Genomic DNA, 23,483 nt, shown 5'->3' on the forward strand with positions numbered 1-23,483 from the left:
TGATTGTTGTGTTGTGTGAGAATAAAATGTGTAAGGCTGCCTTAGAAGGGGATGTAAAATTTATGGAGAAATTTTCACCGGGCAGCACGTAGTATGTAGATTGTTGGCGTAAGAAATATGGATTTGAAGGGACATTAGTGGAAGTTCAATGTAAAATGCTGGTAGAAAGAATAGCTGTAAGTGCAGCAGGTAAAACAGGAACAGCTAAGCAGAGGAAGGAATAGCAGTTAGCGGTCGCTAAGTTGGTGGCTGTAGTGGCTGGAGCAGGTTCAAAAGAGAAGAGAAGCACAGAATGTTAAAAGAGCAATATTATAAGCAGTAGTTGTGAAACCTGAGGATGAAACCACAGCTCAATCCACTGCAACTACTCTAGAACAACACCGTAGAAAAGTGGTAGAAAGAGTAAGAATGTTAGCAGAAAGAAGAGTCAGAGAAGAGCGTTCTTTTGAAATGACGTCATTGCTGGCAGTAGAAACTTATTGCGTCATGAGAGGTTCTACTGTCAGCAAATAAAAAATGAGTGGAAAAACTGACTGACAAAAGCTGACAAGACTGACTGACTTAAGACCATTGTGTGAAGTTAACCCCCACCTGACAAATGTGTGGATGTATCTCTGTGTGTGTCTCTATTGCAGGAGCAGAAGGAGACCACAGGAGGAAACTTGGGTCACATGACTATGTGAACTCTGCAAATTTAACCTTTTAGTTTAAAATTTTCTGTGTCTGTGAATTTACCATGGGTGTGTCATTAACTACTTTGTGTTTTGTTTAATCCTTTAAGACGGTCGAAGCGGACACACTCCGTTTTGCGTAAATTTTTTTAAATCCCAGTAGAACTGCAACCACGTAAGCTAGCGCAATAATTGTTTTTGCTTATGAAACTGGAGGAGTTGGACTTACATCTTATGTCATCAGCTTGTGCTAGGTCACAGTTTCCTTCCACATATAGCTTTGCAAAAATTGCATAAAAACCACTTGCAGGAACAAAAACATAATATTCCAGAAACCAGCTTATGAACAGCTCCAATCAGCTGTTCATAAGACTTCCTACGTTGGAATAGATCATAGCACAAACTATCGCATGTCCGCCATTACCTGCCCGAAACCAGAAGTGACGTCACTTTCCTGGACATGTAGTTTTTTACCTTCAGGGCCTCATATGCCTATACTGGTGGTTTTAAAAGCAATGTTTAACTTTATGACTTTCTATATCGTTTCTGGGATGCTTAGAACTAAAATTGTACTGTTGGAAATAGTTTATTTTGATGCACATGCTGTTTTTTGTTTTTGGCAAATTTGCTTTGTAATATTTAGTTTTGTTTTTCCTTTAGTATATAAAAATTGGGTTATTTCAAAAATAAAACTATGAAGACACTCAGATTTCCTTTGGTGGGAAACTATTTTGTGCAACTTTTTTGTATTTACAGTTTTGAGGGCTAAGCCTCTTAAATTTCTCTAACTAGAAACATATGTTTAAAAAAACGATTTTCATTTTTTGTAGTTTATTGCACTTACTATGCACTTAATGCATACATATTATTAAAATTTGGGCTATTATGGTTGTATTGATGTATATCAACTTGAAATGCTCCCAAAAATGGCACTACAGCATGTAAAAATATATTATAAGCTCTGGAGGACTTGGTTCTATGGTAGAGCTTAAAGGGTTAAGCTACCTGTTCTCACTTGTCTCCTAAAGTTGATGTTTGTGTAATGTATGTATGCTTGGAATGGTTGGAATGGAATTCAGCCAATTCAGAAAATTGTTGATAAAAGTTCTCGGAGGTGCTCCAGAAATATTTTAGCTTTGATCAGAGTTTCCACAGTGAGGTAAAGACGTGGTTTTAAACTTTAAGCTGTTTTTGCTTAAGCTGTTGTACAGAAATTATATTACACTCTAACAGTACTGCTATATACAGTCATCTGTGTATTTAGTTTTTGTGGGGTACATAACTACACACACAGACATATAAAACTTTTGTCCATGCTGCCATTAAATCATTTGGGAAAAAAAAATTCAAATCAGGCACAGTGGATCCATCTTTCTGTTTATGAAAAACAAGCAAATATATTAAACGATCAGGAGAGGCGGGGGGTGGGGGTTCATATTCACTGCAGTGAGAAAAAACAGTTTACCTCAGTACAATATCTACATATGGTTCATTTTTTTCTTTTTCTTTGACCAAAGCTATATATATATATATATATATATATATATATATATATATATATATATATATATATATATATATATATATATATACATAATAATTTCTATTTTTTCTCATCAAGAAAAGAAGCCAAAAATATGAAAATTGTGACTGAAGCAACTTTAAATGTTCTGATTTCTGAACAGACTTTTGTTCAGTCTGAGAAACCTGAAACCTATTTTATCTTCCTCTCTTTGTTTCAATGTGAACAGTTGGAGCAGAACCATCAGTTTGTGTTGCAGTATTTTCTAGACTGACATGTTGAATCCATCTCTAACACAGATCTAAACAAAATATTCATTTACCCAGATCTCAGTAAAGATCAGGCTGCATTCAGTGTGTCACATACCAACAGAAAATGCCGAGCAAAATCAGCCTCGTCAGAAAATAGTTCAGACTGACTTTAACGGAGAGACCAGAAATACAAACACACACAGTTTAATGTGTGAAGAAATCAAACATGAGCTGAACAAACAGTAAAGTTCCTAAAGACAAACTGTTAAAGGAGGAAACAAAGCAAACTTACAGTTTCTTCACACACCAACAACAAGCTCCACTGCACAGCTGGACACTAAACACAAAACACACAGGTAAACCCTGTAAGGAGGTGGGATTGGCTTCATGATTGTTGGGCTTCATTTCTGTTCTGAACAGTCATTTTTGGATTAGCTAGTGAATAACAATTAGCTGAGGTTGTTCATGAGACTAAAGTCATCTCACTTTGGCAATGTAAACATAATATGGCCAATATTAAAGTTATTATCATATTAATCATTTTTATTTATTCATTCAGTTACCCGAATGATGCTAGGTGTTTTCAGCAAAGGAAACTTTCTTCATGGAAGTTCAGACTAGAAAAACTGGTAACTGTATGCAGCATAGTTTCAGTTTAAAGCATATCTGAAAAGTTTTGAACCATCGAGAGTAACAACATGTTATTTAACAGAGCTATATAAAAACGCTATCACACATCACATTCTGGTCCTAAAGTTCCTAAGATAAACTGTTAAAAGAGAAAACAAAGCTCTTCTTTGGCTCTTGCGCGGGCAGACACATCTTTCACCCTCACCTCACTTATTTGCATTATTTTGTGCAACTTTTTTGTATTTACAGTTTTTGAGGGCTAAGCCTCTTAAATTTCTCTAACTAGAAATATATGTTAAAAAAAAAGATTTTCATTTTTTGTAGTTTATTGCACTTACTATGCACTTAATGCATACATATTATTAAAATTTGGGCTATTATGGTTGTATTGATGTATATCAACTTGAAATGCTCCCAAAAATGGCACTACAGCATGTAAAAATATATTATAAGCTCTGGAGGACTTGGTTCTATGGTAGAGCTTAAAGGGTTAAGCTACCTGTTCTGACTTGTCTCCTAAAGTTGATGTTTGTGTAATGTATGTATGCTTGGAATGGTTGGAATGGAATTCAGCCGATTCAGAAAATTGTTGATAAAAGTTCTCGGAGGTGCTCCAGAAATATTTTAGCTTTGATCAGAGTTTCCACAGTGAGGTAAAGGCGTGGTTTTAAACTTTAAGCTGTTTTTGCTTAAGCTGTTGTACAGAAATGATATTAAACTATAACAGTACTGCTATATACAGTCATCTGTGTATTTACTTTTTGTGGGGTACATAACTAAACACACAGACATATTAAACTTTTGTCCATGCTGCCATTAAATCATTTGGGAAAAAAAATTCAAATCAGGCACAGTGGATCCATCTTTCTGTTAATGAAAAACAAGCAAATCAACACGTTCCCACTCCCAACTCGTCAAATGTGTGACGCATGGTCAGGTTCCCTCTGCTTCACCCCCCTCGCGTCGAGAAATGATGTGCAGGGTCCTCTTATTGAATTCTATAGAGCTCCCTAAACGTTGTTTATTGACGACAAGAGATTGCCGCAGACGAGCCTGTTGTCCGTATGTTTATAAATTTCACATTGTAGTGATATGTACTGAACACAATATATTATATAATGTAAGCAACTACCTGAGAAACAGCAGATACAGCAGATAAATTAATTATTTAAATAATAATCATAATTATTATTATTATTATTATTAGAAATATCAAACATTTAAGTGGATGTTCTGTCACACGTATTGTCTTAGCCCTGCGATAACTGGCAGTCTGTCTTTGTCCTGTATCAGCTGGGATTGGCTTCTGTCACGGCTGGGGCAGCAGTTGTGTTGTGGAATGAAAGGAGGACCCAAAATGCAGGCAGCCGACTGATGATATGAGTGAGAGTTTATTTACAGAAGTGGCAGGGTGGCAAACAGGCAGTGAGGCATGACAAATACTAACGGAAACCTAAACTGGGAAAAACTAAATAACAAACATGAGAGCATACGGAAAGGGCTGCGGGGCAGAGAGACACAGGGACAGGAACAAAGCACCATGGAACGCAGATATACACAGAAGAACGCAGACTAACGCAGAAGCTTTACCGAGAACACAAGCAAACGCAGACGAGCCGACAACAGGCACAGACTGACACCCACTATATATACACACACAAACAAGGAGACCAGGTAATGACATACATGTGGGAGCACAGCTGATTCTAATACACAAGACGACCTGAGGAGACAAGCTGAACACGATGACAACAGACACAGACCTTCAGAATAAAACAGGAAATCCAGAACACGAACAGGGCTCAAGGGGAGGACACAGAATACCAAAATCAGAATAACTAGAACAGAGAAAAATAATCATACAACACAAAACGCTGGGTCAACGACCCAGCACCGTGACAGCTTCATCCTCCCGTGACCTTGAATTGGATACATTGTATTCCAATTATGTAATGTCATCATTTACAAACTCAAGGTATCCAATCAAAATGTAAGTAATAATTATAAAATGTGAAAGCAGAAATAAGTGTGACATGAATGTAAATGTGTGAGCTGACATAGAGGACAGCTACATGCAGTCTGAAAAACCTTTGTTGTCAAGTTTGCAGGTCCATCAGCACGAGACATTCTTACATAGAAGAGACTGTTAAAGTCTCTAACTCAGTGAAGCATTATTGGTCCCGTCTGTTTGGATAAATATAGTAAGCTGATGTTTGTCCATTTATTCACACATTTTCTTAAGTGCTTATCCAGTTCAGGATCACAGTGGAGCTGCAGCTGGATATGTTCAGTAAATAAACCTTACAAAAGTTAACAATAAACCTGCATTTATGTACGTTGTTGTCCACAGGATGAGAAAATCAAACTGGAAGACTGTGGAACATGTTAATAAATGTTTGTGTTTATCCCTGTGTCTTTCACAGGAGGCGCTGAAAGGTTTCCCTAATAGTTCCTGGTGAATCAAAGCAGAACCATAAAGGTTGCTGGACTGCATGATGGCCTTACCCCTGAGCAGTCATCCTGTTAAAGGAGGAACCAGTTAGAAGCTGTTTTCAAAGCAGCTGAGCAGATTTCATCTCAAGTAAGCGATTAACTGTTTGTTCATTTGTTCTGCCACTTAAAGAGCATTTAAGGACGTCTTTGAGTGTCCAGTTGAATTTATTCTTGTGACTCTCATGGTCATTTGTGATTATGGACATATTTTTCATGTACATCAACCATTTAGTAAATTCTATCTATTTAGTAATATCTGTCAGCTATAAAATATAATATAAATATAAAAATATCTAAATATCTCCTACCCGTTATATTTTAATGATGTAAGACCAGACGTGTGTTATCGTGTTACATTAGCATTCCTCACATATCAATGAGATGCTGTACAGTACAATCCTACTGACACAGCAGAGGGATAACGACGGCTATTTAACATCGTTACACGACACACTCAAGCTGCATGATGCAGACAAAGTGACTTAGGCTATGTTCACACTGCAGGCGAAAGTGCATTAAATCCGATTTTTTTGACCCTATGTGACCCATATCCAAGCATGGTATGACAGTGTGAGCGGCACAAATCCGATATTTTCAAATCCGATCTGGGTCACTTTCGTATGTGGTACTGAATCCCATACATGTCAGTGAAACTGTTGGGAAGACAACGTGAACATGTTATTTGTATTGTATAATCTGCAGATTCTGACAGAAATCTGCAACTATCCTTTGAAGCGCCGCTGCTCTCTAAAACAGCAATAGGGATCATTATTAGGTTATTTACATTAACAAAATAACTTAAAGCAAAAATTGGGAAACGTAAGTCTTTATATTAATGGCCATCAGTCAAACAATATTGTTTGCTCTGGGTCTAAACAGAGCGCGTTGTGTGTGACGTCTTCTTTTCTGCTTTGAGCGTTCACACTAGAGCGCGTTTGCTGTCGCATTTTATTTGTAGTGTGAACAAGCAGACAAAAAAAATTGGATTTGATCAAAAAATCGGAATTGAGCATTAAGTGGACACGGCCCTGAAAATAAAGGCATTAGACTGCGTGTCCTTGGGAGTAGAAGGCTGTAGACTCTCGCTTGCCTGGGAGAAAGTAGATAACAGGGGAGCATCTTCTAGTGGAAAGTTACTGACACACTGTTGTTTAGACTAGAATGAGAGAGCTGGTAATAAAAACGCGCGTCACCATTTTGAGATTGGCGGCACCGTGTCATGCAGGACGCATCTCCCTTCTAGAAATAATTTTGTGAGAATAAAGTGTGAAATGGTCGACTGAGCAGTGTTTTGTCTTCCATCGGATGAAGAATCAAAAGAACTCAGTGAAAGTGTTGATATTTAACACTCTAAATTAAATCTAACAATAAAAATATTTGCATTTAAGAGGAAACGTTTTCAGCGGGAGCAGAAACAGTGTGTTAATACGTGGAGATCCTGAATGCTGCTATAAAAATGATCAGATTATATGTTCAGTATTTGTTCTCTTCCAAACCCCTGCTGTCTATTGTCAGCAAAATCTGTTTGTTTTTATTCAGGCATACATGTGTAACAGGGTTTCTATGCTATTACTGCCACAAATGTCAGTGTAATGGGGGAAACAGCGCCCTCTGTTGCTGTGGCCGGTTAGTTGAGGCTGGCTGCAGAAATGACTGTCAGTCTGCTGAAGCTACAGCAGAGTGTGCTATGTGGAGTGGTGAAGCCATTTGTACTGACCCGACATTGTTATATTTCCACTCAGGAAATGAATCTGCACAGATTCCTTGTGTTCTTTAAAAATACAACAACGCAGAGCTGAGGAGTTTATTTGGCCTGTTACAGTCAGGTGAAGCACAAACTGGTTACACATGTGACCATTTTTTGTGTGAACCTTTGAAGTACTGACTAGTGTAACTGAATATTGAGAAAGAGCTGCGTCAGTAAATCCAGAAGCTTTTTACTCTCTAAAGAAGTCTTTGTGCTGCTGCAGACGTCAGTAAATCTGAACCTAAATGTTTCTTTCAAACTCAAAACTGATGTTTCACAGGCTGCTCTCCTTTGAATGAGCTGCAGAAATCAGCAGGGTTACAACAGGGAGGAGGTGGATCGTCTGGCTGAGTGGTGCGACACAAACAACCTGCTGCTTAACACTGAGAAGACCAAGGAGCTCATCGTGGACTACAGGAGGAATGCTGACCCACATCCACCCATCCACATTAAGGGGATGGCTGTGGAGCGTGTGAGCAGCTTCAAGTTCCTGGGAGCCCACATCTCCGAGGATCTAACCTGGACAACCAACTGCTCCAAGCTGGTCAAGAAGGCTCACCAGCGCCTCTTCTTCTTGAGGACTCTGAGGAAGAACCACCTGTCCTCAGACATCCTGGTGAACTTCTACCGCTGCACCATCGAGAGCATCCTGACCAACTGTATAACAGTCTGGTACGGGAACTGCTCCGCCTCGGACCGGAAGGCGTTGCAGAGGGTCGTGAAAACTGCCCAGCGCATCGCCGGAGCACCACTTCCTGCCATAAAGGACATCTACAGGAAGCGGTGTCTGAAAAGGGCTGGGAAAATCATCAGAGACCCCAGTCACCCATCACATGGACTCTTCACCCTCCTGCCCTCTGGGAGGCGCTACAGGAGCCTCCGGACTAAGACCACCAGGTACCGGAACAGCTTCTTCCCCACAGCTGTCAGACTCCTGAACTCTGCCTCCTGACATCTGACCCACGTTAAACTCATGGACTGAACATACACACACCCACAACCACTAGCACTTTACCACTACTGTGTAGTTCTGTGTAAATAATCATTCTGTACATATAATTTTTAATCATACAACTGTTTATAACTTTCATAGTTCACATTTCTGTATAACTGTATATCTCAGATTTCTGTATAGTTTTTATTTCATATTTATATCCTGTTCATAGCCTGTACATAGCTTGTACTCACTACAGCCTGTACATACTTATAGTTATAGAATATTCATAACATACTTCACACTGTGTACATTATAACATACCATAATAGACCCATTTCTGTAACATTCTTACACATCTATATTATTGCTAATATATATTGTAATATATCTATATCACGGCTAAAGCACTTTCTGGATAGATGCAAACTGCATTTCGTTGCCCTGTACCTGTGCATGTGCAATGACAATAAAGTTGAATTCTATTCTATTCTATTCTAACATGTGCTGAATGAAGATTCAATGAAGAGGTTACTGATAGAAGACACGAGGTTCAAATGCAGCCTGTGTTTGAAGCACAAAGGAGACGCCTGCTGGAGCAGCTGGAGTCCTACACACACTCTTCACTACACAAACACCTCCTACAACATCCACTCTTTACACTCTGACTGCTGTGTTTGTGGAAACACTCCAACACACACCGCTTCACATATGAACATGTGTGTGAAACAGAGCTGACATTAAACATGATGGAGGATTTATTCACAAACACACAACAACATTTACACACACATTACCTCTGCAGGACGACACACGTCTGATTTAATGATTTTAATTTACTGCTGTTTCTACTGTAAAATATAAAGCACCTTGAGTCGAATGCTGTTGTGATTTGGTGATATATAAATAAAATTGAATTGAATACTGAACATGTTACATGACACACCTTAAACACCATGTGATCCACTCTCAGACTTCTATCCACAAATAAAACTGGCTGAGTTGGTTTGAGCTGTGACTTGTCTCCAATAAGCCAAACTGAGCCCCACTTGTGTTTGTGTATTTATTTCAAAACACAAATAAACTTTTCGCTTTCATTCAAACCAAAAAGCACATCTATGAACTTTTATCATTTGAGAATAGGACCACGCCCTCATGCAATCACCTGAGTTGCAGGAAAATCTAAACACCTACGCTACCATTACAAAGAAACAAAACATAAAGATTCACTTTGGCTCTCACACTCAGTCTGCACTTTTATTCATTACTTCAACATGTTGAAATGAGCTTTGCAGAAACATCAGTTTAGTACTGAAATATTCAAATGCTGCAGGAAGGAGAACAACAAAGTGATGACACATGTTTGTGTTTTAAACGGGAAAACTAAATCAGGACCTGCAACAGGTTTAGGAATTTCCGAGGTTTATAAGAACGCAGCACAGATGCTCCCGAGTGTCCTCAAACGCTGCATTAGGCTCAACGTTTACTTTCACTTTCCTGAACTTCGTGGAGTGGAGCTTGTTGTTGGTGTGTGAAGAAACTGTAAGTTTGCTTTGTTTCCTCCTTTAACTATGGGAATTTTGCTGTTTGTTTAGCTCATGTTTGATTTCTTTACACAACAAACTGTGTGTGTTTTTATTAAAGTCAGTGTGTAATGTTTTCCTGGCTAACATCAGCTGTGTGCAGCTTAGTTCAGCACAAATCTGCCGCTCCTTAGTTCACAGTAACGGAGTCACAGCTGGACCAACGATGCCTAGCGTGTCCACCATTCTGAGCTACGCTCGTGTTTGTGTACTTATAGAGATTGAGACATCAACGCTATAAATACAGGCCATTTACCATTCAGGGGTAAAACTGCAAAGGATTCTTGGACCGCGTGGCAAGCGGTACTAGCGCACGCAGGCTTTCAATTGAAATCAGTTACACAGCAACCCCCCCCAAAGAATGGCACGAAGCTGTTGTATTATTAACTGCAATAGCCGGTCGCATGACAGCCACGGGAAGCTGATGGGTAAAGAGATCAGTTGTTATCGGATTATGTCGTTGAAGAGAAATTTTTTAAGCCATGTTTCCGAAGTAACAAAGAGGCTTTCGAAGACCAAATATAACGTCCCAGAACACTCCAGCTCACATGTTAGTTTCGCTTCTGTTATTACCACGGTACATTGACAAAAACATATACTTTTATTTACAGGATAAAACAGTTGTTTTGTATCCCTAATTGTCCAGTACGATTACAACATACATTATTGTCACTGCTACATTTCTGTAATGCTACCAGAAATTATTTCCACTACTAATTAATTACCGTTGAGCTCAAAGGTTATATTAATAAACGGTAAACGAATGTGTATTTATGACGACGATTTGTGAGACTGGTAAACTTACCTTTGTTCGTACGATGGTCTTTTGTTCTACACGGTGCATTTCAAGGTCCTGTACCCATCTGTCGGTAAACTGTACCTGGGCTTGTTGCAGTGACCTGAAGTTACTAAAAACTTCATGAGTGTATGCACTCACTCCAAGAACCATATAATTATAAATATATAAATCTGAGCGTGGTGAAAGTTGGGCAGCACGCTGACGTCTTTTGTCCACTCTGTGTGCTCATAAGGGTCTGACCCTTTCACTCCTTTGATTTTTTCCTTATATCTTTTCTTTGACTTTTCATCAAGTCTGTCTTTGTACGGACCGGCATTGTTCTCCTTCGTTTTGTACATACCCTTTTTGGGGGGCAAAGAAAAACCTAGAAGGTATTGGAACCGGAGAATGAACGTTTTGCAGTGCTGCAAATGCTTGTGTTTGATGCATGGCTTTGATTGTTTTGCCACTAGTACCCGGCATGCAATCCGCGAAAGTCACGAGGTCTGTCAATCTCTATAGGGCTTTGGAGTTGACATCACGCCGCAATGCATTGTGGGAGCACAACGCCATTTTCGGGGTCTACGAATTAGTGGTGCAACGGATCAAAAATCTCACGGTTCGGATCGGATCACGGTTTTAAAGTCACGGATCGGATCAATTTTCGGATCAGCAAAAATAGGAAAAAAAGACAAAAATTCTACTCGCCGTTTACTTATTTAAGTATTTTTTGTCTATTAAAAAAACATTCAACCTAAGACTCATTCCACACACTTATATAAAAACAAATTAAGGTTCAATATGGACATTATGGAACATTCTGGGCAGCCTCTGCATCCTCTGCACACAGCCATAAACAACCAGAGGAGTCTGTTCAGTGACAGGTTGCTTCTCCCAAAGTCAAGGACCAGCAGACTTAAAAAGTCCTTTGTCCCACACGCCATCAAACTGTGTAACTCCTCGCTGGAGGGGAAACGGGGACAGAGGAGGCAGAACAAGTAGCTGTAGTGCCTTTTCACTGTGCAATAGTTTTTGTTAATATCCAACGGTGCAATAGACTCACAATACTTGAAATGTGCCGTTCCCTTGTATTCTTATTCCTATTTATTCTATTTATCCCTTTTGTATACTCTGTATTTATATATTTGTAAACATGGTATATTTCTGCTCACATTCTGCACCTTCTGTTGGTGCTGTGCTACTGGAAACTGAATTTCCCGGAGGAACCCACCCAAAAAATAAATAAAGTTTCATCTAATGTAATGTAATCTATAGGGCAGTGCAGGGCTTTGTATCTACCTCTCCGCTGTGATGTAACGAGCGGTCACGTGGCTTTCCGTTGCCCTGGAGCTCCACCCATTTGTAGTTAGAGCAACAGAAGATGCCTGGGACAGTTCAGCCATAACTTTAAACTTCTCCTGCTCATCTTGTCACTGAAGTGAACGCGCAACGAGATATCATAGCGCGGCTCAAGCACGTTCATCGCAGTTTAAACCTTGTTTTGCACAACAGACGACGGCCTCCCGTCTGCAGCTAAACACCCCATTAGCTTTTAGCTTTAGCCCGGTCGGACTGGGCAGTAAAGGGCTGCTTAAATGCCGCAAACTCCTCTGCTCCGCTACTTGGACCGCTAGCGCTGACCATAACTACCACTTGACAGACTGACCACGCGCACCATACACATACTTTTTTTTTCTTTTTCGAATCTTCGGATCACGTGCCTACCGAACCGTGGAGTGGGATCGGTTCGGATTTCGGATAAACCGTGATCCGTTGCACCCCTACTACGAATCAAAACAAACACACAGTGTTGGAATGACAACTACAAGAAACAAGCTTAAAAGCAGCTCAAAAGAGAATGGACTGTATAGAGACCGATTGCGTCCAGAGGCAACGCGGCGGTACTTGCAGAAAATAGCGTGCATTGGAAATGCACATACTTGGTCACATACTTGTCACTCGTGTCACTTCCAAGTCTCAGAGATTACTGGAGACAGAATCATAGAGGGTTAAAACTGAGTAAATGCTAACACCAGACCACCACCGTGATAAACTGAACAGCTACTGAATTTGAACTGGTCACAAACTGATGAGCAGTCAGGTTGCAGGTTTCTACCTGTTCATGTTTCTACAGTAGAATTACTTTGAAATGTCTTTGTGCTGGTTTCATCTTTGATTTGTGTTCACACATAAACACTCAGAGAAACACATAAACACTCAGAGAAACACATAAACACTCAGAGAAAGATCATGTGTGTCAAGGAAAGGGTCTGTGTTGAAGTGTGGGGCTGTAGCCTCAGCTTTATATTGTTAAATGGTGATTATGAGAGTGTTTCAGCTCATTTTACAGAGTAACATCAGTAATGTAATGCATTACTTTTAATAAAAATGTTCTGTGTATTATGTGTAATAATTACTTTTCTGATCAATGACCAACACTGATCACAACAAAGAGGAAATGTACATCTAACATGAACAAACATTGACCCACAAAATGCAGTTATTTTGCACAATTGTCTTTGATATGCGGCTCGGTGATGGTTTTCACTGTCAAAGCAGAGCTAGTGAGAGTCAGTAAAACCCACTATTGTGCCACTATGTGCCTCATCACAAGTAAGTCAGCGCCCCTCTCTTTCCCTCGAAGGGTTTAAATATCTGGGACTCTCCACCATTTGGTTTTAGAACTGAAGAAGCTTCTCAGATGAAACATCTTCAAGAAACTTAAAGAAGTCTCTTTTCTTTTCAAGCTCCTTAGATAACCATGACCTGAATGACTGAGAACCTACAGACATGTTGACTCTGACAGGTCAGAGGTCAGCGACTGTAACTCAGTTACTCTTGTTAATGTCAACTCACTGAGTGTTTGTGGTTTACCTCTCAGACTGACTGAAGTCCACAAGAAGCTGATGATGAAGGAAGAGGAGGACAAAGCAGAGTCTGCAGGATCTGTGAGGAGTGACTGGTCCAAAGATAGCAATCCATACTTCAGTGGTGAACCTGGACCAACGAGGTCAGAGAGCTGTGATGACTCCTTTACATGTTTGAGTTTCCTGGATAAATATGACCTGTAAAATCCTGAGATTTTCACAAAAAAAAAAAAATGAATCAACCAAGATCAAAATGTTAGACTTGGTCATTTGCTGTTCGAGAACAGTGATGCTCATATCTGTGGGGAAAGTGTGAGCTGAGTGGGTTCATGTTTGTCTTTAAAGATCAGAGCTGCTCATCTTGAATAGACAGGTTGTTAAGAGACAAACAGCTAGAAAAAGCAGAGGAAAGGATATCAAGATTTATTTTCTTGATATTCTGAAAATAAATAGTAGAGCGTTCTTGATGATGGAAAAAGTCATTTGGACATTAAAAGAAAGAAGCATATGATCAGAGAATGGTAGTTTGTCAGCTGTGCAGTTGGAAGGAGTAAGTCCTGTTGTGGGAGTTTTCCACTTAATAAAGCTTGCAGACAAACGGTGAGCGGTAGCTAAGATCCTTTAATAAAAAAAACCCCGAAACCCAAGCTTGATGTGTAGAGAAAAGCCATCGCAGGGCAGACGATCGGCGGAGTGCCTCACTGAGCCTAGCGTGGCCCTCAGTTAAATACCTCTTACAGGAACAATAGGCAATAGACAGCTGTTTTCACACCTTTGGTCTTCCAGATGTGAAAAGTCGATGGGCTGTTGCCATGTCTCAGGCAAATAGAAAAAGTAAAACCGACGGTCTTTGAGGAGATCCTGGACAAGATGACCTTTGTTCGTGAGCGAACGGATGTTAAGCAGGCCGAAGTTGACGCAAGTACTATCAGACTGTGTGAGAGTGCTAGGCGACCTGGTCAGTTTAGCCAAACATTGTGGTCAACAGCCCTGCCAGGGTTCTGTCGAGAGTGGCGAGAGGTGGACCAGAGAGATTGCAGTTGCTTAGAATTATCTTGATTAAAATACCATGGATGTAACCTCGGCAAGAGAGGAAAAAAATATCCGCATGGAGGTGAAGAACAGCAGGTGGTGGAGCAGCCAGGGAAAAGCGAAGTCGAAGGAGCTCATCAGCTGTGTATTGATGGATTTCAGTACAGGGTTGAAGGATTGATGACACAAGGATCCAGGTCCACACAGACAGTGCATAAATCCTGGGAGGCCACATCATGAACAGGAGCAAAGACACCGTATAGACACGAATAGAACAGGAATCCGTGGGAGGGAGTAGCTGGGATGCCGGGAGAGGATAGCAGTGAGTGGCGATAACAATAACAGGAGCAAAGGGTAGCAAACCCAAGGGGGCAAGTAGCAGGTAACAAGGTACAAGTGGCAGGAGTAAAGCGATGAGTAGTGGGAGCAACTCGCGCAAGCATTCACTCGACCGAAACCAGAACACACATACTAAACATGAACTAAAGGTGAGTGGAAATACACCTAAACTCTGGATTTGGCTCCAACTAAAACACTAACACAATGCACCACGCTCGGGGGCTAAGAAATTAAATTAACTCACTATGACTGGCAAGAACTTCAAAATTACTAGATACTATAACAGAGGATTACTGTAGGATGCTGTGAACAAAAGCAGAACTGTGAAGCACTAATCTCGACTGCAACAATTTCAGTAAAAGTCACATAACATGAAAATCTGAGTCACACTAGGAGTGTGGCAGCAGAGTCCAAAGGAAGAAAGGGGGAGGCAAGAGGCATTAATCTTAATTTCACAGGTGGAGGCAAGGCTTGAGGGGAAGTAAGGTCCGCGTGAGGCTAAACCAGACCAAGTTCTGTAAAGAACCTGGGTGGTGCTAAAAACAATGGCCACCAGGCCAAAGCAATGGTTTTGACTCGATCAGCGTTAACCCCGCCCCCTGAGTTTGATGGGTGAGTCTGACAGATAAAATTAATTCAAGATGAGAGCCAGGCGCCAGGACTGCCAAAATGAAATAAATAAATATATCATTAAATAATTAATTACATGTGTCATAACTATTTTTTTAATTAATTAATTCCAATATTAATTAATTATTGCCACATTTAATTAATTATTTAATGGTGTATTTAATTAATTCACTATGGCAGTCCTGGCGTTCCATAGCATACAATTGGTGTCAGAAGTATCTTGCTATACTAAAATGATATGATAAAAATATGTGAATACATGGGATTAAACCACAGTCCATAAAAAAAATAACAACTAAAATTTCAACTAAAAAAAAAAAAACATTAAAAAGAAACATTTTAAAATTCCTGAAATTCTTCATGCTTCCTCCACAGAGTGGACCAGCAGAGCTCAGAGGTTCCCAGTGGTCGTTCTGCCCAGCAGCATCAAACAGACCTGAACTCCATATTTATGGTACATGTACAACAACTACTGTTACATCTATTCTGTTCACAGTCATCTCCATGCTGCTCTTTGTAGACCAGTGGATTGTCAGTGTGTCCAACATGGATCTGATGTTTGGCTCCATGATTTCAGTCTGATTGGCTCATTCATAAATATTCTGTTCCAGCTGCTGGAGGACAACATCGTCACTTTTGTGAAGAATGAGCTGAAGAAGATCCAGAAGGTTCTGAGTCCAGATTACCCAGAATGCTTAGAGAGGCAGAGGGAAGATGATGAGGAGAAGAGGAGCAGCAGAGAGGCATTTGTGAAGATCACAGTGGACTTCCTAAGGAGAATGAAGCAGGAGGAGCTGGCTGACAGTAAAACGATTTCTAAAAATATGTAATATGATGGATAATATTTACTAATGTCTCCAGACATGAAAAGCACGTGTTAAGTAATTTCTTATCATGCGTATTGTGTAAAACACAGACTTTTTTTTTTTCATTTAGAAGTTTCTGCTGCCGCTTATCATCGTAGCCTTAAATATAGGCTGAAGAAAAAGTTCCAGTGTGTGTTTGAGGGCATCGCTAAAGCAGGAAACCCAACCCTTCTGAATCAGATCTACACAGAGCTCTACATCACAGAGGGAGGGACTGCAGAGGTCAATGATGAACATGAGGTCAGACAGATTGAAACAGCATCCAGGAAACCAGACAGACCAGAAACAACAATCAGACAAGAAGACATCTTTAAAGCCTCACCTGGAAGAGATGAACCAATCAGAACAGTACTGACAAAGGGAGTGGCTGGCATTGGGAAAACAGTCTTAACACAGAAATACAGCCTGGACTGGGCTGAAGACAAAGCCAACCAGGACATCCAGTTCATATTTCCATTCACTTTCAGAGAGCTGAATGTGCTGAAAGAGGAAAAGTTCAGCTTGGTGGAACTTGTTCATCACTTCTTTACTGAAACCAAAGAAGCAGGAATCTGCAGCTTTGAAGACTTCCAGGTTGTGTTCATCTTTGATGGTCTGGATGAGTGTTGACTTCCTCTGGACTTCCACAAAACTACAATCCTAACTGACCCTAGAAAGTCCACCTCAGTGGATGTGCTGCTGATAAACCTCATCAGGGGGAAACTGCTTCCCTCTGCTCGCCTCTGGATAACCACACGACCTGCAGCAGCCAATCAGATCCCTCCTGACTGTGTTGGCATGGTGACAGAGGTCAGAGGGTTCACTGACCCACAGAAGGAGGAGTACTTCAGGAAGAGATTCAGAGATGAGGATCAGGCCAGCAGGATCATCTCCCACATCAAGACATCACGAAGCCTCCACATCATGTGCCACATCCCAGTCTTCTGCTGGATCACTGCTACAGTTCTGGAGGATGTGCTGGAAACCAGAGAGGGAGGACAGCTGCCCAAGACCCTGACTGAGATGTACATCCACTTCCTGGTGGTTCAGGCCAAAGTGAAGAAGGTCAAGTATGATGGAGGAGCTGAGACAGATCCACACTGGAGTCCAGAGAGCAGGAAGATGATTGAGTCTCTGGGAAAACTGGCTTTCGATCAGCTGCAGAAAGGAAACCTGATCTTCTATGAATCAGACCTGACAGAGTGTGGCATCGATATCAGAGCAGCCTCAGTGTACTCAGGAGTGTTCACACAGATCTTTAAAGAAGAGGGAGGACTGTACCAGGACAAGGTGTTCTGCTTCATCCATCTGAGTGTTCAGGAGTTTCTGGCTGCTCTTCATGTCCATCTGACCTTCATCAACTCTGGGCTCAATCTGCTGGAAGAACAAAAGGCAACGTCTGCGTTGTTTAAATCATCTTTCCACCAGAGTGCTGTGAACAAGGCCTTACAGAGTTCAAATGGACACCTGGACTTGTTCATCCGTTTCCTCCTGGGTCTTTCACTGCAGACCAATCAGACTCTCCTACGAGGCCTGCTGACACAGACAGGAAGTTGCTCACAGGCCAATCAGGAAACAATCCAGTACATCAAGGGGAAGCTCAGTGAGAATCTGTCTGCAGAGAAAAGCATCAATCTGCTCCACTGTCTGAATGAACTGAATGATCGTTCTCTAGTGGAGGAGATCCAACAATACAGGACTTCAGGAAGTCTCTCCACAGGTAAACTGTCTCCTGCTCAGTGCTCAGCGCTGACCTTCATGTTACTGTCATCAGAAGAAGATCTGGATGAGTTTGACTTCAAGAAATACTCTGCTTCAGAGGAGGCTCTTCTGAGAATGCTTCCAGTGGTCAAAGCCTCCAAAAAAGCTCTGTAAGTAAATATGTGATCATACCCTTAAACCTTAAAATTATTGTTAATAAATTAGAAGTGCTCAGTTCAAAGACTTTAACCCTTTAAGCTCTACCATAGAACCAAGTCCGCCAGAACTTACTTTATATTTTTACCTGCTGATGTCCCATTTTTGTGAGCATTTCAAGTTGCTATACATCAATACAAGCATTATATCTCAAATTTTAGTAATATGTATGCATTAATTCCATAGTAACTACATTAATTGCAAAAAAAAGTGAAATAAACTGAAAAAAATAAACAGTTATTGGTAGGGGGGGGGGATTTTACATATATTTCTAGAATTTTATGAGTTTTATCCCTCAAAACTGTAAATAAAAAAAAAAGTTGCACAAGAAAGTTTCCAACAATAGGAAATTCATTATGAGTGTCTTCGTAGTTTTATTTTTGAGATACACCACTATTTATATACTGCATGAAAAAAGAAAATAAATATTATATTGCAAATTTGCAAAAAATAAAAAAAACAGCATGTGCATCAAAAGAAACTATTTTCAGCAGTGCAATTTGATTTCTAAGCGTCCAATTCAGCAATTCAGAAAATCATGAATCCATACACGACTTTTAAAAACACCAGTGTCGGCTTATAAGGCCCCGAAGGAAAAAACCTAAATTTTCCACAAAAATGACATCACTTCCGGTTCTGAGCAAGTAATGGCGGACATGCGATAGTTCGCGCTGACGTCTATTTCAACGTAGGAAGTGTTATGAACAGCTGATCGGGGGGGTTGCTGCAAGTTCTTTTTATATGTGGAAGGAAACCGGTTTCATATGCAAAAAAAATTATTCCACTAACTTACGTGGATCCGGTTCTACAGGGATTTAAAAATAGTTGTGCAAAACGGAGCGTGCCTGCTCCGACCGGTTTTAAAAGGTGAATTAACTGATAATCAGTCACTCAGTCAAATAACTTTCATCAAAGTATAATCCAGACCCAGCCTATAGGAACATGAGCTCTGATCCTTCAGCCCCTCTGACAGATATATTGTCCTCAGGATGTTCACTTTTTGTCTAACTCCAGGAGTTTGGTTTTTATCTCACTTTCAGTGCACACTTTCCATTTTTTAATATAAATCGCTCTCCTGTTTTCATATGGTATGGAGGGCAAAACTTGGGCTTCATCACTGAAATTGCTACTCAGTTCTAACTGTAAGGCTGCCATGGCCAGGGTTCCCACAGAATTACAGTGAGTTCTCTCTGGGTCCTCTACAGTTTCCTCCAACTGTCCAAAAACATGCAGTCGGGTTACCTGGTGATTTAAACTTCATGCAGGTGTGAGTGAGAGTTGATATATGTCTCTCTGTGGGCTAAGTGGAAGACACTGGATGGATCTTGCTCTTGATATTTCCTGACAGCAAACATTTTCCATTAAGTGTGCATTTCTGCTCATCCCCTTTATATACACACCTTACTAAGATGGCGCCGGTGAGGTCGGCTGCCGTCACGACTGCTCCGACCACCTTTTCTTCGTTTTTGTTTTTTAGGTTAGTTTTCAGCGTTCTTACATCGTCAAATTCATCACCATTGGGTACATTAGGTACGACAGTGACACTCTTGTTTCTATTGGTATACAATGTACTCACAATTCGAAGCCTTTAACTCCGGATCCGAGCTGGCCGAGTGAGATCTTGAGGGAGAACAAAGGACGCGACGCGAAGCGGCGGCCTCGAGGGAAACGAGCCGGCGTCAGGAACAGGCTGAGAGCTCGTGCACACCGCACACCTCTGCCTAGCATCCTGCTCGCCAACGTCCAGTCACTGGAGAACAAGCTTGATGACCTCAGGGCCAGGATAAAGTTCCAGAGAGACATTCGGGACTGCAATCTCCTCTGCTTCACCGAGACATGGCTGAACCCAGCGGTGCCGGACCACGCCATCCAGCCGGCCGAGTTCTTCTCGGTTCACCGCATGGACAGGACACGGGACTCGGGGAAGTCAAGGGGAGGCGGCGTGTGTTTAATGGTGAACAACAATTGGTGCAACAGTGCGAACGTTGTTCCTCTCACACGCTCCTGCACACCAAATCTGGAACTACTGTCCATCATGTGTCGTCCTTTTTATCTACCTCGAGAGTTTACATCGGTCATTATAAGTGCCGTTTATATACCACCACAAGCGGACACGGACACTGCCTTATGCGAGCTGCATGAGGCTCTCACCCGGCATCAGACACAACACCGGGACGCCGCGCTTATTGTGACGGGGGACTTCAATAGGGCCAACCTCAAACGCGCAGCGCCGAACTTTCACCAACATATCACCTGCCCCACCAGGGGTGAAAGGACACTGGACCACTGCTACACTACGGTCAAGGACGGCTACAAGGCACAATCTCGCCCTCCGTTTGGCAAATCCGACCATGCCGCCATCTTCCTCATGCCAAAATACAAACAAAGGCTGAAACAGGAAGTTCCGGTTCAGAGGAAGGTCGCGCGCTGGACGGACCAATCGGTGGCCGCGTTACAGGACACACTCGATGACGCAGACTGGGACATGTTCAGAAACAGCTCCGATGATGACGTCAACGTGTTTACGGAAGCGGTGGTGGGATTCATCGGGAAACTAGCGGATGATACCGTGGAGACAAAGACTATCACAACGTTTCCCAACCAGAAGCCGTGGGTGGATAAAACCATCCGCGACGCTCTGAGATCCCGCACCGCTGCCTACAACACGGGACTCGCGACGGGGGACATGGACCCGTACAAAGCCGCGTCTTATGACGTGCGGAAGGCGGTGAAAGAGGCGAAGCAGCGCTACGGGAGGAAACTAGAGTCACAACTCCAACAGAGTGACTCTAGGAGCCTGTGGCGGGGATTAAGGACAATAACGGACTATAAAGCACCAACAACCGGTTTGACGAACGCGAACGGGACTCTGGCAGACGAGCTGAACACTTTCTATGCTCGCTTCGAGGCTGCAGCTAAGGACTCCAACGATGCTAGCGCTAGCGGCGCTAACGACTGCAGACAGGAAGATACTGCCAACACCGGGAGCGTGCTCGTCATCTCTGAGCATGACGTGAGGAGAGCCTTCAAGAGAGTGAACACCAGGAAAGCAGCAGGACCAGACGGCATCCCAGGTCGTATCCTCAGGGACTGCGCATACCATCTAGCACCTGTGTTCACTGAGATATTCAACATCTCTTTATCTCAGTCGGTGATCCCCACATGCTTCAAGGAGTCCATCATTGTTCCTGTCCCGAAGAAACCCCACCCTGCTTCTCTCAATGACTATCGCCCTGTAGCCCTCACCTCAGTAGTGATGAAGTGCTTTGAACGCCTGGTCAGAGACTTCATCATTTCTTCACTACCAGACACACTGGACCCACTACAGTTCGCTTACCGTCCAAATCGTTCCACAGACGATGCCATCTCTCATCTCCTCCACACATCACTCACTCACCTGGACACTAGAAGGGGGAATTATGTTAAAATGCTCTTCATCGACTACAGCTCTGCGTTTAATACCATAATTCCATCCACACTCACCACCAAGCTGGAGCACCTGGGACTCAGCTCATCTATGCGTCAGTGGATCTCCAACTTCCTAACTGGCAGACCACAGGCAGTAAGGATGGGCGGACATGTCTCAGCCTCCACCACTCTCAGCACTGGAGCCCCCCAGGGGTGTGTTCTGAGCCCCCTGCTGTACTCTTTGTACACCTATGACTGTGTGGCCACTACCAGCTCCACCACCATCATCAAGTTTGCTGACGACACCGTCGTGGTGGGCCTTATCTCTGATAACAACGAGACGGCCTACTTGAAGGAGGTTAGGAATCTGGAGACCTGGTGCCAGAGGAACAACCTCCTTCTAAACGTCAGTAAAACAAAGGAGTTGATAGTGGACTTCAGTACTAAGCAGGAGAGGAACTACCAGACCCCCGTCATCAACGAGTGCCCAGTGGAGAGAGTGGACAGCTTCAAATACCTCGGAGTTCACATCACGCAGGACCTGTCATGGTCCTGTCACATCAACACCATAGTGAAAAAGGCCCGACAGCGTCTCTACCACCTCAGACGCTTGAGAGACTTCCGACTGCCCTCCAAGGTGCTCAGGAACTTTTACACGTGCACCATAGAGAGCATCCTGACGGGAAACATCTTAACCTGGTTCGGGAACAGCACCATGCAGGACAGACGAGCTCTACAGAGGGTTGTGCGATCAGCTGAGCGCACCATCCGCTCCGAGCTCCCTGACCTGCACTCAATCTACAGCAGGCGGTGCTGGGCCAAGGCCAGGAAGATCGTGAAGGACCTCAGCCATCCCAACAACGGACTGTTCTCTCTGTTGAGGTCAGGAAAGCGTTTCCGCTCCCTGAAGACCAACACAGAGAGACTGAGGAGGAGCTTCTTCCCGCAGGCGATACGGTCTCTCAATCATCACACCACCACATAGAACGGACCCACACATATGATTCTTACACACACATGCTGGACAGTCTGGACTTTGTTTACACTTAATCACTTTAAGCATATTTGCACTGCACAAGACACCTACAATGTGGTTTGCACAACAATGGACATTATATTTCTCCATCTCCATTTAATACTTGTAAAATGCTGCTGTTATTGTATGTATATTTATATTTCTTCATACATTCTTATATATTTCTATACTGTGTATTGTGTATTTTGTTGTACAGCTACTTTATTTTCAACTTTAATTCATATATAGTTATTTTATTCTTTCCCAGTTAAATTTACCCTTCATTCTAATTTGTATTGTATTGTGTATTTTGCTGTACAGTTATTTCAGTTATTTTATTTTAAAATTCAATTCATATATATTTTATCTTATTCCTTCCCAGCTAAATTTAACCTTCATTCTAATTTGTGTTGTACAGTTATTTTATTTTTCAACAAATTCATATATATATTTTATTTTATTCCTTCCTAGTTAAATTTACCCCTTTTTAATTTTCATATTTATTTCCTATCTTATTCATAGCCTTTTCTGTTTTTTCTTTAGGTCACGAGCAGTTGTGTAAGCATTTCACTGCATATCGTACTGTGTATGACTGTGTATGTGACAAATAAAAAAATTTGAATTTGAATTTAACAGGAAGAGATTTAGGCTACGTTCACACTGCATGCGAAAGCGCATCAAATCCGACTTTTTTGATCTGACCTATGCGACCCATATCCGATCACGGTATGACAGTGTGAACAGCACAAATCTGATATTTTCAAATCCAATCTGGGTCAATTTCGTACGTGGTACCGAATCCAATACATATCTGATGTTTT

General features: G+C 41.8%; 1 pseudogene; it reads left to right on the top strand.

The window, feature by feature from the left end:
- LOC135932693 (NACHT, LRR and PYD domains-containing protein 3-like) overlaps window positions 1-23,483 on the top strand; it is a 135,534-nt pseudogene that overhangs the window by 98,161 nt on the left and 13,890 nt on the right.

The sequence above is a fragment of the Pelmatolapia mariae genome, linkage group LG3_W, assembly GCF_036321145.2.
Source record: "Pelmatolapia mariae isolate MD_Pm_ZW linkage group LG3_W, Pm_UMD_F_2, whole genome shotgun sequence".
Taxonomy (NCBI): domain Eukaryota; kingdom Metazoa; phylum Chordata; class Actinopteri; order Cichliformes; family Cichlidae; genus Pelmatolapia; species Pelmatolapia mariae.